Source organism: Anolis carolinensis, chromosome 5 (genome assembly GCF_035594765.1).
Source record: "Anolis carolinensis isolate JA03-04 chromosome 5, rAnoCar3.1.pri, whole genome shotgun sequence".
Lineage (NCBI taxonomy): Eukaryota > Metazoa > Chordata > Lepidosauria > Squamata > Dactyloidae > Anolis > Anolis carolinensis.
In genome coordinates, this window is record NC_085845.1 from 129,550,696 (window position 1) to 129,566,998 (window position 16,303).

At 38.1% G+C, this 16,303-nt stretch overlaps 1 long non-coding RNA gene across 1 annotated transcript; it reads left to right on the top strand.

Annotated features, from left to right (window-relative positions):
- The first annotated feature begins 222 nt into the window (after positions 1 to 222).
- On the top strand, positions 223 to 15,684 carry LOC134299445 (uncharacterized). Its single transcript, XR_010006661.1, has 3 exons — positions 223 to 396; positions 11,105 to 11,208; positions 15,186 to 15,684. It is a non-coding gene; the product is annotated as an uncharacterized LOC134299445 (long non-coding RNA).
- The last annotated feature ends 619 nt before the right edge of the window (positions 15,685 to 16,303 follow it).

The window sequence follows — 16,303 nt, forward strand, 5'->3', positions numbered from 1 at the left end:
TGGTCAGCTCCCTGTGATAAATGTGTCCTTTGCTATCAACTTTCAAAACCCATCAGCAGCCTCTGATCATGCCACAATGCTGCAACATATCTGTATAATGATCTCCAGTTGCTTCTGTGCCAGCATAAGTGACATCAGGGGTCAGGATTGTCCTGCTCTTCCCCTCTTCCCCATTACTTCTCCCAAAAATTAAACATAAGATTTTTTAAAAAATGAAATGTAACAAAATCAATGAAGTTCTTTTTTATTTTTATTTTTTAAATGTATAAAGCTAAGAAACTGCAGGAGGGCAGAATCCACTCTGCAAGAGGAAGTCTAGCTGCAGGACAAAGGAGCATCAAAGTATCACCCTTGCACACTCAATGAAGATGAGTGATACCAGGAGTGATTGTTGCTGTAAGTTGCAAGGATCAGTCATTGCACAGATCCCATGGGATGGTATCTTTGTACAATAAAGTCCTAAGTGTGGGGTGTGGGACAAAATAGAAATTGTTAGGTGAGGATGGTAGTAGTTAGGTGTATAATGTTGGTGTGTTGGGTTTTTATTTCCTTTTGTGGATATTTTTAGTAATCTTAATCATTGTTTTTATGAATAAAGTAGATATTTATTTTGGTGGATGTGATGCTGATGCCATGCTAATAAGGAGATTGAGAAAAATGTAATATAGTCCAAGAAGAGAGAAGAGAACAGTTATCCTTCAATTTTTCTATTTAATGATGATGATTTGGGCATACACATTGCCAGATTTACCATTGTGCTTAGGTGTGCTTACGCACAGGGCCCCATTGGGCCCAGCTTATTTGTCCGAATAAGGAGCCTCCGGTGGCCTAGGGGATAAAAGCCTTGTGACTTGAAGGTTGGGTTGCTGACCTGAAGGCTTCCAGGTTCGAATCCCACCTGGGGAGAGCGCGGATGAGCTCCCTCTATCAGCTCCAGCTCCATGCGGAGACATGAGAGAAGCCTCTCACAAGGATGGTAAAACATCAAAACATCCGGGCGTCCCCTGGGCAACGTCCTTGCAGATGGCCAATTCTCTCACTCCAGAAGCAACTCTGGTTGCTCCTGACACGAAAAAAAAAAAAACTTGTCCGAATGTGTCTCTCACTATGACCCACCACGTAATTTAAGATCCTCAGGAGAGGCCCTGCTTTCAGTTCCACCAGCCTCATAGGTGCGGCTGGTGGGGACGAGAGACAGAGCCTTTTCAGTGGTGCCCCCCCCCCCACCTATGGAATGCCCTCCCAAGTGAAATCAGGCAGGTTCCCTCTCTCCTCTTCTTCCGTAAAAGAGTTAAGACATGACTGTGGGACCAGGCTTTCGAACAATAAAGGCAGCATCAACTACAACATATGCTCATGATATAATTGACAGACCCGGTTTGGATTCGAAATGCACCTAAATGTATATTTATATGTGTATTTATGAATGTTTTAATGTAATTTAATTTTAAACTGAATTGAAATGTTACTGCAATTGTTGATATATGCGTTTTATATTGTAAGCTGCTCTAAGTCCCCTTATTGGGTGAGGAGTGCAGGGTAGGTAAAGGTAAAGGTTTTCCCCTGACGTTAGGTCCAGTTGTGACTGACTCTGGGGGTTGATGCTCATCTCCATTTCTAAGCCGAAGAGCCGCCGTTGTCCGTAGACACCTCCAAGGTCATGTGGCCGGCATGACTGCATGGAGCGCCGTTACCTTCCCGCTGGAGCGGTACCTATTGATCTACTCACATTTGCATGTTTTCAAACTGCTAGGTTGGCAGGAGCTGGGGCTAAAAGTGGGTGCTCATTCCGCTCCCAGGATTTGAACCTGGGACCTTTTGGTCCACAAGTTCAGCAGTTCAGCGCTTTAACACACTGTGCCACCAGGGGCCCCACAAGGGGCGGGGTAGAAATACTGTAATAAATAAAATAAATAAATTGGTCAGTGGGGCCAATCTTCTGCCCCACCCCCATAATTTGGATGGATTTTGCTTATGTAGTGCTATACCAGGTATAATGGTAGGATTGATAGTCTATGGGAGTGTAACATGAAGCAGGCAGTGAAGGCCTATTGGACCGACCTCCTTCAAAGTCCAAGCAAGGGGTTTCATTATCACTTAACTAGCACTGGGCCTCATTTGTCCTAAATCTGGCACTGGGCATATAATATTCTTGAGTACAAAATAGAACAGGGAAGAAATTTTGTTAGGGAGCCTATAAAACATCAAAAAGAAAGGGCTAGAATTTTGTATAAAAGTGACTTATTCAAATATGTTTGCAATAGAGAGAAGGACTACTTTCTCCTGATCACTCCTGCAATCCTCTGGAGGGAAATTTATATGAAGGGGCATATGTCACAAAGCTGCCTGTACATAGGAAACACGAACATTTTAAGAAAAAAATAGGAGTTGGAGAGTGATGATAAATTATAAACAATTTCTGGACTTACTTTTTGTTGCTTTTATCAGTTGGGCACCGTGGTTACAGGAAGTACAACAGGAAAGGGCTAAATGATAAATATGGAGCATACAATGATGGGGCAAAAGTTGACATTCATCTTAGCAAGCAATCCAGTGCAACACTCTCACTTCCTATCGGTTCCACAAAACCCCTTTTATATGTTCCTGTCCTTGCGAGAGAGAACTATCTTAAAGTACTGAACACCAGATCATTCCTGATATATATTGTCTCAATATTCCACTTCCGAAGTATTGGGACCAGAGAGTCCTGATAAAACTATTAATGATGATCAGGAGTAATTACTGTTGCTAGTAGCTAACTACTATTCATTAGCAACTATTTTTCCCATACTGATCCATGTTTGTACTTTTTGCAGTTTAGTTCTTCCACATCGCCTACTTGCTCAAGCATGTATATAAATATCTACAAACTGAGATAACACTCCATGCATCTGATAAGGTTGGCTGCAGTCTACAAAAGCGGATGCCAAATAAAACCTGTTAGTCTTTAAGATGCCAGCAGACTCTGTGTTGTTACTTTATTTAATGAAAAAGACTAACACATTCGGGATTTTTTTTGGAAATTCATGAAAGATAATCAGTTAAGCTACAGAAATGCATATATGAATAAAAACTTTTTTTAAAAAAATAAAGAGTTTTTAAAAATATTGTGCATGGATTAAAACAAGAACAAGGACATATTCTCAATAATTGTAATCTGACAGAATTGTAAGAACAGAAATATAATTGTATGACAGTAATTACTGTAGATTGCTTGCAATTCGGAATTATTCTTCTAACACAGTAGAATCATAAAAATATCTGGCAATATGCAGAAACTGCTGGGAATGTTTTTCACTTCTTTACAATAAAATTAAAAAGGGAAAAGAAAAGGATGTAAAACAATGGGATCCTGGCATTGAGAAAAGACATTTAAAATAATGCCAAAAGTTGTTTAGAAGGGAGAGATGTGGTGGTTAAAAATGATAATGGATAACAAGGAAAATGGATAGTCAATAGCAAAGGACATGTTTGTCACAGGGAGCTGACCATTTTCCTTATGAATATTTGGTAGAAAACTCATAAAATGGCCATAAAATAAAAATTAAAATTAAATAAATATTATACAAAAAATAATACTAAAATTCCTTGCAGACAAGTAAAAAAACATTATCCCTGTAATGCCCAATTTATCAACCTGGTTTTGTACAATCATGAACCAGGAAAGCCCTATACTTACCTAGTTTGGCATGGGCCTGCCATATTTGTCACTTTTATCATACATAAAGTGATGCATCTGAAGAGGAGAGGTTCAGCATCAGCAAAATCAATGGGAAATCAGTGTTCTTGCTCATGTGGAGATGAGGTGCTTTTCCTGCTAGTCAGTTTTAATCCAGCAAATTATATGTGAAACACTGTTGAGTTGGAAAGGAGATGGAAGCAAAAATCTTCGGTCCTTGACTTTCCTCTTATTATTTATTGATCTTCCATATGGAGAACAGAACTTCTGCATCCCGCCCTGAGTCCCCTTGGGGAGATAGGGCGGAATACAAATAAAGTTTTTTTTAATTATCCCTTGCTTGACATCTTTTTAGCTACTATGTATCTCTTCAATCATGCTTTATTTGGATTACTTATGTCCTGCCCATCTTTTTAACCATACACTCTTTACCAAAGCAAATAAAATTGATAATCTGGGATCTCTTTCTCTAACTAATCAAAATCAGAGACCTGTTAGGACTATTATCTCATTTGGATTATTTGCCAATTTGTCATCTCATTGATGTCCAATAATGATAAAATATTATATATATTATTTTTTCAGGATATAACCAAAGGACTAAACTCAACTTGTCTTTGTTGTTGGCTGAATGACATCTTAATCTGTTGTGATGGAGTCTTTGAGTAGTGATACTACTAGGAGTACTAGAAGGGGAAGAAAGACTACTCATGAGCAAGACTCCAATGAGGAGAGACAAAGGAAGCTGATCCGGGAAATACTTATGGAGCCTACTGATGATGACTCATTTGAAGGCTTTGAGGGGGATGATGGGGTTGAGAATCAGGAGGATGGGAAGACAAGTTCAGAGGATGAGGCAATGGACTGGACTAAGGTGCGGGAGATCCAGGACATCTGTAGAGAACCCACAAGTAGCGGCATGTTTGAGGTTTGGCACAGTGGGGATCTGGCTGAATCTTGGGGAGTTATGAGTTTGGATAAAAGATGGACAGAGTGGAGGGCTCGGCAAGGGGCTTCAGCTGAAAGGAAGTCTGGTGGGGCGTTGGCTGATTCCAGTTCTGAGGAGGAATTGTGAATAAAAGTGGGGTTGGGAAATGGGGCCCCTTTGCAGTCGGTAAGGTGTTGATGAGTATTTGTGTGTCCTTGAGAGTTGTTTGGGAAGATGTGTTTGGGAAGACTGTTGTGGACGTAAATTTAATCCAGATTATTCTTGGCTACGGGGGTTGGAACTGTGAGGGTTTTCTCTGGACTGCTTTGTGTTTATCTTGTGCATTTGCTGCTGTGCTGCATTCTATGCCTTGGCTCTGTGTATGACCTGGACTGGATTCTCAGGTTTGCTGCCTTCTCCTGCTTTGACCTGGACTGGATTCAATGATGACGATATTGTATTTGACTGACTTCGCCAGATGCCTTGGATCCCCCACTGTTTCTCTCCTCCTGCCTGCTGGCGTCCTGCTGTGAATTGGAGTGCTTTTTCTGTTGTTTTGCAAAGTTTGGAGTTTGATCTGGATTATACTCCGGTTAAATCTGGGTTATTTTCTAGGGTGTGGGGTTTTACTTTAACTGTGGAAAATACTGTGCTTCACACTGAAGATTAAGTGTTTTGAGCCTTTTTGAGTTTGTTTTTGGGCTCTTTTTGTTGTGAACTAATAAACTCTACTTTTATTAAAGATTGGTCTGGCACTTTAAGGGGTCTGACTTGCAACATAATCTGAATAGTTAGGCATCATGTTGATGTCTAATATGTTATTATTTGATTTATAGTTTGATTATTTGCTTTTTTGGTCACACTTTACAGCATTGAATGTTTTCTGCTGTATGTTGTGAACCGCCTTGAGTCCCTATTGGGGAGATAGGGTGGGATAGAAATAAAAGTATTATTATTATTATTATTATTATTATTATTATTATTATTATTATTATTCAGATTAAACATTTGGATTGAGGTTAGCATATATAACATTAACACCTTGCCATGAATATTTTATGCTCTTTGTGACATTTCACTGTAGACATTGCAGACATATATTCAAAAAAAATTGTTTAGGCCATGTGTGCTAAAATTAATAATAATTTAAAAAAGAAATACCATATCACATGTTGAGGAACTATACATCTCTAAACAGGCATCTGTGAACTCATAGTCATCTAGGTCTACATAAATTGGGCATTGCTAAACCCAACAACATCTATTAAATAGCAAAATAAAAATTGTCTCCACTAGAATCAAAATCAGAATATGTTTATTTTGACATAGCATATTTGTGACCATGTTTGTGCAGTATATCAGTTTCTCATGAACAGCATGGTTTGGTGGCTATGTTACAGCCATCTTGTCATGTGTTCCCAAAGCAGTCTGGATTGCTATTTCATATTACCTTCTGTCTTCTTTTATTTTCTCCCTCCCCTCCACCCAGGCTGTCTATCTGATGCAACCAAAACAAAGGTGCTAATGGTGCCCTGTTCACACAATCTAATCAAAACAGATATCTTAGATATGATATCACTCCAGGTACAGTTGGAATGTTTGACTGTCTGCCCTACTGATTGCATCAACTAGTACACCTGACAGGAGGCTTATTATTTTTTTCAATATTGATAGAAATAGACATTCTCCTCTCTTTGTTCACATCTGAACAGGTGTTCTACACAGCATTACCCCTTTTCTTTATTCTAGTAACAAATATCAAACATGTGCTCACACACACTTTAATACAGAAAGCTTTCTGTATTATGTCTTATAGTCTATAGGAAAGGTGCTGAACTCATTTTCACTGAGGATCACATCAACATTGTGGTTGTCTTCAAAAGGCTGTTTATAATTGTAAGAGCGTATAAATGTAACTGTGTTTCCCTAAAACAGAAAGCCTTGTGAGCCACATAAAATGATATGATGGGCCAGATTTGGCCCAAAGGCCTTGATTTTGACACATGAGCTCTATGGATTATACTCTGTATTATATATATATACCAGAGTCTCAATGCTGGCAACTAAATCAATCCATCTTGTAACAATTCATCATTCATACATCAACAATTAGGAAATCCTGCTTCGTTGGCTAAACATGAACATATATCCTAGAGATAACATTTCAAATTGAATTAGATTTTGGATATATTGGCCTCTTATGGCTGCAGTTGGAATAAAACTTGGAATAGTAAGTCAGTACCTTACCATTTTGTCACAACATAGACATCAGGAGGACTTTGTCAACACTTCATTAAAACAGCTTATGCCACATCCACAACTTTCTTCTGATTTGCCAAACCAAAAAGGGAGATAAAATTGAACTGACAGGGCAGATCCTTGATCATTGTGTTGCCTCCAACTAACCAGCCAATATTACCCTAAATATAACCATAGTGATTAATTTGTTTTCTGATTTTGCCTAGATATCTATGCCAGCGTCAAGGCAAAAAAGATGAGATCATAAAATGTGACTTGTCCAATGTAATCCAACCATTTATAGCAGAAGGCGTACATCAGAATCACTGAAAAAATCATCTGCATGTTTCCATCCTCTTTCTGAACAAATTGAATTAGTCTGAGAAAAAGCTATACTTAACAGTTAATATAATTAACAGAAAATTCTTATGACTGTTTCCTAGGAAGAAATTTTCAAGTGCTTATTGGGGTTTACTCCTTTGTAACAGTATTTAAGGTAGCAGTTAATTGAAAAGCTCTTATTGACTTCAGTGAGAATTTGGAGCACAGCCTGGAAACAGGGTCTCAGTACTGAATGCCTTTGGAGTTTCAGCTCCTTTTAAAAGAAACTTTCTGAAACTAATCTGCATTGAATTAGCATGCTCCTTCAACTTTATGGGTGTCAAACTTTAAAGCCAGTGCCTTGTGCCCCCACACTAGTGATAATGGGCTGGAAGCTATTAGATTCGCTGTTTAAGTTGGAAGAGATAGTTTGATTTCTGTTTTAAAACAAATTGATATTTAACCTTTACAGCTATTCAGGGCCCCCAAATGCTGACAGTTGCATTTGTCCCACGTCGGCTGAATTTTAAGCAAACCAGCATTTTATTATAGCTCTTTATTAGTGCAGTAACACTGACCTCCACATGACACTTGTGGAAATGCAGCTCTGAAGTAAGGTGAATCATCAGGGCTGCATTCGTCTTCATTTTTGAATTTATTTAAAGGACAACAATCAGGAACATAGATTGGGTAATGTTAATGAATAATCACACAATGTTGACCTTGATTTTTAAAAAGATTCAAAAGTAAATGAAGAACATTTTCTTCCTTCTCTATGTAGAGTTGGACTCACAGAATACAAAGATAAAGAAGATTAATATAATATACTGGTTCTGTGAAGCAAAGACCAGCATCTCATATTGTACATGTTATCCAATGAAAGCAGTATTCTCTCTATACACATATACTCTAGTCCTCTGTGTGACTGCAAATCTGTTTATGAAACTTTCTCAGTTCTCCAAGTTCGTAGAGTGCCTACTACATAGCAGAGGATAGAAAAAGAAGCAGCAGGACCCAGCAGAAGTATACCACCACGTTAGCTTCAACATATCAGATCATTTCTAAATTTGAAAGCTAAGCAGAGACAGATCTGACTAATATTTTTGGATGGAAAATTATTAGAGAAAACCAAACTGTCTGGTTTTCCCATATCTAGAAATGCCTAATGATAGGGCTGGGCATAACTTCAGGGATTCATGCCTCAGAGGTTTCCCTATAGTTTCCAAATGAATAATCCAAGAAATGTTGGCATAAAAAAGCAGAAAAATTATCCAGATACTCTTCCTGGAAGTATATAAGCCTAAAGTTATTAATCATGAAAAGAGGATATGGGAATTAATGCTATTGTTACTATTCATACTCTGTATGGACACAGCTAGAGCAGATTTGCAGAATATGCATCTCTGAACACTCCTATATGCAGATGACATAGCACTCGGCCATCAAAAATGTGCAGCCCTTGAACAACAGCTGCAGACATGGAGTGATAGACTAGGTGAAAATGGATTTTAACTGAACATATCCATAACAAAGTATCTGAAATGTGGCCTTCAAACTGAAAGAAAACTCAATTCAAATTAATGGACAAGCACTAAAGAAGGGCACCCAATTTAAATACCTAGGGTCACTGATCTCCATAGATGGTGACACAATGTCAGACGTATGGTCATGAATAAATACAGCCTGGTTGAAATGGAAGCAAGCAACTGGCATTCTGTGTGACTCAAAAATGCTTGAAAAACTCAAGGCTAAGATATACACTGCAGTTGTTTGCCTAGTAGCTCTCTATGTGGCAGAGTTCTGGCCAGCAACAAAGAAACATGAACAAACCCTTAGCACAACGAAAATGAAAATGCTGAAATGGACACTTGGCTTGACACTTCTTGACCATGTGCCAAATAATGACATCTATCAAAGACTAGGAATAAAAGTAATCAGCAAGAAAATACAGGAAGCAAGAATATGATGGTATGACCATGTCATGAAAAGAGAACCAACATCAGTAACACAAACAGCACTACATTTGGAGATTGCAGGATGATGACCACATGGATGTCCAAAGAAAAGATGGATGGACAGCATCAACAAAAACATGCATGCTGCCAACCTGAGACCTGGGGATGCCCAAAACAAAGCCCTGAAGAAACAACAGTCACAATGCTAACCCCTGCATTGAGAAAATAGCTTAGAAAGATGAAGAGGATTTGGGAAGTCTATACTGCATTCATAGCACACTTCAATTATTTATCTGATGATGGCGACAACAATGACTGTTTCAATTGGTGATAAAGCAGCATTTGCACCATAGCACACATTATACCAAAAATGACTGATCTAAACCCATACGGGGTTTTGAGTTTCACAGAGGTTTGTACACATTGTGCTGTGTGAAACTCAAAATCAACAGCCTTTTAATTCTGCCTGGCTTGAGATAAGAATATAACTCCCAAATGTCTATCGATCTGCAAGGCAGAACAGGACATTCTGGCTTCAGTTCAGTTGAACAAAACCAACACTAACTTGAAATTAGAATTTATAGTTTATTTATTCAGAGGTAATAACCTTCTGAGCAGGCCCTTGGATCAGATAACAAGTGGTCATCATATGTCATCTGCTTAACATTTTGCTGATTCATGTATACCAGTTCATTTTGGCCTATGCCACTTTCTGCATTCTGTTTTTCTCTGAACCCAACCTCCAACCAGGTAGCCTGTACACATGGGCCCAAGCACTCTGCACTTTGGATGTAAGAAATAATATTGATAGACTGGGAGGGACTATATCTCTTTCCCCTAGTCCAGAACTCAAGAAGGCTCACAACAAGTTAAAACAATGTGATATGATTAAACAATTAATACAAAAGTTAAAGGCAATTAAACAAGCACTTATCTTAAAATACAAAGTGAAAACCATTGAAGGCACCTATATTAGTAAAAGGACAAAAAGCACAGCACAGACCATTAAAAGACCCTTCTGCTATATGCATAACACGGAAAGATCTGTCTGTCTGTCTGTCTGTCTGTCTGTCTGTCTGTCTGTACATATATGTCCACTGGCAGAAACAGAACTGGGAGATGTGGGAGAACTGAATTTCCCAAGGAAGAGAATTCCACAATCCAGAAGCAGATTCACTCATCACCCACAACAAACATGCCCGTGAAGACTGGAAGAAAGCCTTGCTCCCTAAAAATGTAAAACTTGGGCCGGGTGCTATTAAAAATTAATTGCAATCCATGAAAGCTTAATTCAAAACAAATGCATTGGCCTTAAAAAAATAACAAAAGCAGATGATTTTGAGGAGTTTGGCTGATTTGAATATCATATAATGATGAGTTTAGCCATATTTTTGTGTAATATGCTGCATTAAATCCATGCTTGATGGCTTGTATGCCCTGAATTATAATGTAAACTTCCCTGATCAACCTCTTTCCACATGACAACAAAGGGAAAAACTGTACAACGCTTTCCACTATTTGCTTCGGTCGACCCAGGAGGCAAGTAGTAGCTTATCTATTTTTGAGCAAACAAATGGTGACAAAAAAAAGAAATTATTATGGGAAAGAAGTAAGGCTTTCTTCCCAGTTTCAAATGCACTCCTAGCTCAAGCAAAGCTTGAGCACAAAGTAACCAGCAATTGTAGCGTGGTCTCAGCAGATTTTTTTCTCTTTTCAAAACAGCAGATCAACAGTTTGTTCTATTGAGAGTTTGAGACTTCAGCTAATTTTCACGTGTTAGAGTCAAAAAGCTTTTAGCAGAGAACATTAGTTAACAGGAAGCCATTCATGCTGTGAAATTTCTCAGGAGTCAACTTAATTTTTGTGTATCTCCCAGAATGTCTACTCCACTATGTCATGTAAAGACTATTGCAAATACTTTATTTAGTAGGAAGACAAATGTGTGAAAAGGTCAATGACAGGTTTTAAATACATCTTTTTCAGCATTTCCTTTTAGTCACTGAATGATGAGTTTCAAGGAAGATCATAAAGGAGCCAAAGAAGAACCAGATACAGTTGACACAACATCTATTAAGGACTATACCGCAGTAAGCATGGGGGCAAAGGAAACACCTTTTTTCCATCATGGCACAAAATTGTCTAGAAAAAAAATCTTCTAACTGGCAAAACGCTTATTCAGACAGAGTTGAGGAATGATACTTGATTATTCAGGCATTTTGTAGATAAAATCTCTTGGATTCACTCTGGTGAGCAGGCCAAGATTGTAGCAGATGCTTGTGAAATAACTTTGCTAGAGCTTGGAGAGTTGGTTTTTAAAAGAAAATAGTTAAGTTGCAGTACAATGTCCCCAAGGTAGTTAATTCATTCTATACTTACAATTTTAAGAAGCAACCACAATATTTCCTCCATTGTTACTTAAAAATTAGAATGCTACAAGGCACTGACATATGGCGCATATATATATATATATATATATATATATATATATATATATATATATAATGGTTATATAGTTATACTAGCTGTGCCCGGCCACGCGTTGCTGTGGCGAAGTCTGGTGGTATGGGAAATAAAGTATTGAGGAATTGGTGGTAGTTAAGGTAAAGGGTAAACGTTTTCCCCTGACATTAAGCCCAGTCATGTATGATTCTGGGGGGTTGGTGCTCATCTCCATTTCTAAGCCGAAAAGCCGGCGTTGTCCGTAGACTCCTCCAAGGTCATGTGGGATGACTTCATGGAGTGGCGTTACCTTCCCGCCGGAGCAGTACCTATTGATGCACTCACATTTGCATGTTTTTGAACTTATGGGTTGGCAGAAGCTGGGGCTAACAGTGGGGGCTCTCTCCGCTCCCCCAATTCAAACCTGCGGCCTTTCGGTCCAGAAGTTCAGCAGCTCAGCACTTTAACACGCTGCACCATCAGGGGATATTATTTCCTAAAGGTTGTGAATATACAATATTTCTGATTGGTTGTTTTTTTTTGTCCATTCGGAGGCAAGTATGAATGCTGCAATTAGGAAAAATGATTAGGATGTAATGGCCTTGCAGCTTTAAAGCCTGGCTGTTTCCTCCCTGAGTGAATTTTTTGTTGGGAGGTGTTAGCTGGCCCTGATTGTTTCCTGTCTGGAATTCCCTTGTTTTCAGAGTGGTGTTGTTTGCGATATTTTATTTGCTTCTACTGTCTGTGGCCCTGAGAAAACAGGATTTGCCAGACTTTGATGATGGGAATACTTCGTTGGGAGGTGTTAGCTGGCCCTGATTGTTTCCTGTGTGGAATTCCCCTGTTTATTTACTGTCCTGGTTTTAGAGATTATATTGTTCTGCATTATTCTATCCCAGTAATTATTTCATATTAAAGAAGAATCTCACTTATCCAACATTCGCTTATACAATGTTCTGGATTATCCAACGCAGTCTGCCTTTTCATAATCAATGTTTTTGTAGTCAGTGTTTTAAATTCATTGTGATATTTTAGTGGTAAATTTGTAAATACAGTACAGTAGAGTCTCACTTATCCAACATAAACGGGCCGGCAGAACGTTGGATAAGCCAATATGTTAGATAATAAGGAGGGATTAAGGATAACCCTATTAAACATCAAATTAAGTTATGATTTTACAAATTAAGCACCAAAACATCATGTTAGACAACAAATTTGTCAGAAAAAGTAGTTCAGTACACAGTAATGCTATATAGTAATTACTGTATTTATGAATTTAGCACCAAAATATCACGATATATTGAAAGCATTGACTACAAAAATGCGTTGGATAATCCAGAACGTTGAATAAGCGAGTGTTGGATAAGTGAGACTCTACTGTAATTACTACATAGCATTACTGCGCATGGAACTACTTTTTCTGTCAAATTTGTTGTATGATATGATGTTTTGGTGCTTAATTTGTATAACGATTACCTAATTTGATGTTTAATTGGCTTTTCCTGAATTCCTTCTTATTATCCAACATATTCACTTATCCTGCCGGCCTGTTTACGTTGGATAAGTGAGACTCTACTGTATATTTCTAATCTTATATTATCTGCTCAGAACTGGATTATATGAGGCCCCTTCTTCACAGCTGTATAAAATGCACACTGAAGTGGATTATATGGTAGTGTGGAGTCAAGATAATCCAGTGCAAAGCAGATAATATAAGATTATAAATGGGTTATATAGCTGTGTGGAAGGGCCTTGAGTCTACACTGCCATATAATCCAGTGCAAATTAGATAATCTGTGGAAGAAGTCTAAGTGAGGCCTAAATCTGCCTGTCCCCTAACTGAAACCTGGCTGTCCCTTGGTTGCTAGGCAACCAAGTGGGCAGAGATTAGCCCTCTAAACTGGCAGCAATTGGATAAAAAAATTATTGCTCTCCCTCTAATTAGGACTTTATTTTTCTTTTCTTTTTGTTGTATCAACCTTGAGGCATGGATGATGGGTTGTGTTGTCAAATTTTGAGGTTGGGGGGCCTGTACTTTTGTTGTTTTGTGAATCGCCGTGATGCCATCACTCTTTTATATATATAGATACCCACACTTGTTCTGTGAATAATAACTAAATATTGTATTTTCATTAGAAAACGTATACATATAAACTACCATAAGCCTTCATTATTTAAAAAGTGCCATTAACAACAAGTAACTTATTATTGGTAATAGGATGCTTCCACAGTGATTTTTCCCATTGGTGCCTTGTATTTGGTGGATATATTTAGATGTGTTTACCCTGGGGGACAAGCCTTCATTATTTAAAAAGTGCCATTAACAACAAGTAACTTATTATTGGTAATAGGATGCTTCCACAGTGATTTTTCCCATTGGTGCCTTGTATTTGGTGGATATATTTAGATGTGTTTACCCTGGGGGACAAGCTCTTTCATTGGGATCAATAGATGAGCAAATTAATGATTTGGCCAGGTCATATTATGAGCACGAATGGTGTGATAACTTGTGGATTCAGCAGCTCACAACCAAACAGTTAAGACATTGAAAAAATAATCCAATATCTTCTTCACATTCCTGACACCAAAACAAAGAAAGAAAGTCTGGCGCTATTTCCTGTTAAGTAAACTGAAGTTCCATTAAACAGAGCAACAAGTCAGTCTAAACTTCTATGTTGACTCTTGTCTCAGCTATAACAGTAAATCTATGGTGAATTTGGAGGAGGGTCACACCAAGAGCATTCAAAATTAATATGACCAACTAACTCCTGAAATTCTTGTAGAGTTCTTTTCCTTCATTCGTATAATTTTCTATTTGTGACATATTAATTTGCATACCTAAGCAGATAAAAAAGGAAATGATGCTTTGATTTTTCTAACAGTAGAACATGAGGCTAACACCTCTAGAGGTACATGGTTCATGTAGATGCCTTCATCCAGTGAGATAATCAGTAGTTCAGAATGTTTCACACCAAAACAAACAACTAATACTACTTCTCCTTCTCCTTCTCCTTCTCCTTCTCCTTCTCCTTCTCCTTCTCCTCCTCCTCCTTCTTCTTAATAATAATAATAATAATAATAATAATAATAATAATAATAATAATAATACCCTGCTTTATCTCTCCCAAAGGACTCTCAAAGAGGTTTAACATCAAAACATTGACATACAAACATTAAAGCAGAATTATACATAAACAGTATTAAAATTTCACAGTTAACAACCATTAAAACATATTCAAAGTTAAAAACGTAATGTCATTTTTTGGGCATTTTGCTTTTAAGCCAGTGTCTAATAATCTCTTACCCGTTGAACCCTCTTGTTAATGTGCTATCTAATTTTAGATCTGAGGTGCTTAACTGATTTTGAATTACCATGTAAAAAAAAGAGTGATGTGTAAAATCTGCAAAGAAACACTAAAGCTGAACGTGAAACATCACATATATAATGGGCACAGAAACCTTCCTAACATTGTTTCTGGTACTAGCATATTTAATCAAATTGGACCTGGAACTTTTAGGAATTGACTAGTAAGCTCCTTAAACCTTGCACCCTAAGTGCTCATTACAACTGTTAGCTAACTGGGCCTTTCTCTTCTCTTCTTTTTCTTTTTGGCAACTCCAACAGGAACAAGGACCATTGAAACTGGAAGACTCATGCTCTAATTTGTATGGGTGATGTGAACTTAAAACATTAGCAACCAAATAGTCAATACATTAAGAGCTGTTGTGAACTCTGCATAGGCTTCCCAGCTTGGCCTCCTGATGTCAAGATCCTATTAAGTCTCTGCCAGCTGTGAGATGCATCATTCTGTATGCACCAACCTGTGTAGACTCTATCTCTAGAGGCCATCAAGCATGTAATTTCCCTCTCAGTGCAGTTCACTGCACAGGTTCAGATAAGTATTCTTTATATCCCACATAAGATTAGGATGTAACTGCATCTAGCTTTAGAATGGTTGTGCTAAGGTCTTTGATGAGAACACCAAACTGGAGCCCAAAGTGTTGGATGATTTCCAGGCAGTATCCACTTTGTTAATTTGGGCAAATTCTTAGTATTTGTATTAAAACTTTGGCTGCTAGAATGTACTGCTCCAGAGTGGCTAATTTTGTCTCACATTTTTGTTTTCCTGGCTTGATTGTTGATGGATTCGAAACATGGTTGTTCACTTGCTATACACATCCCTGTATTGTTTTATATTAAGCAGCTTTATGCAACAGTTATGTTTATCTGTTGGCATCTGCCTTCAATAGAAGGGCAGGTGGGTACAAAGGAAGGAAGGAGTGGCAAGGCAGGCAACTTATGAGGCAGTCCTGAACACAACTATACCACACAGTATTTTGAAGAACATTTTGGTATGGCAACACCATAAAGAACAATAAGATACATGTTCAACACTTCAGACCATTTCAAAATGTCCTCTTCCTTTAAGAAATGCATGGTTTAACCCCCCCTTCTCTTTCCCACTTCCTCCTTTCTTCTTCTTTATGCCCACGCACTTCTGTTTCATGCATTTTCATATACTTTCACTTTCATATTCAATGATGCAGAGCAGTGTTTTGAATTCTGGCACAGATGGATGTCTCCACTAACAGGATAAACATTTGAAGTGGCACTTGCTGAATGATTGACATTGGTTATATAGTAAGTTCTTATTCTGTCAGACTTTGGCATGTCATTAGCTGTCAGAGTTAATCTACTGCCAGCCATTTGACAGGATTGTACTTAGTGCCTGATGCCAGTTT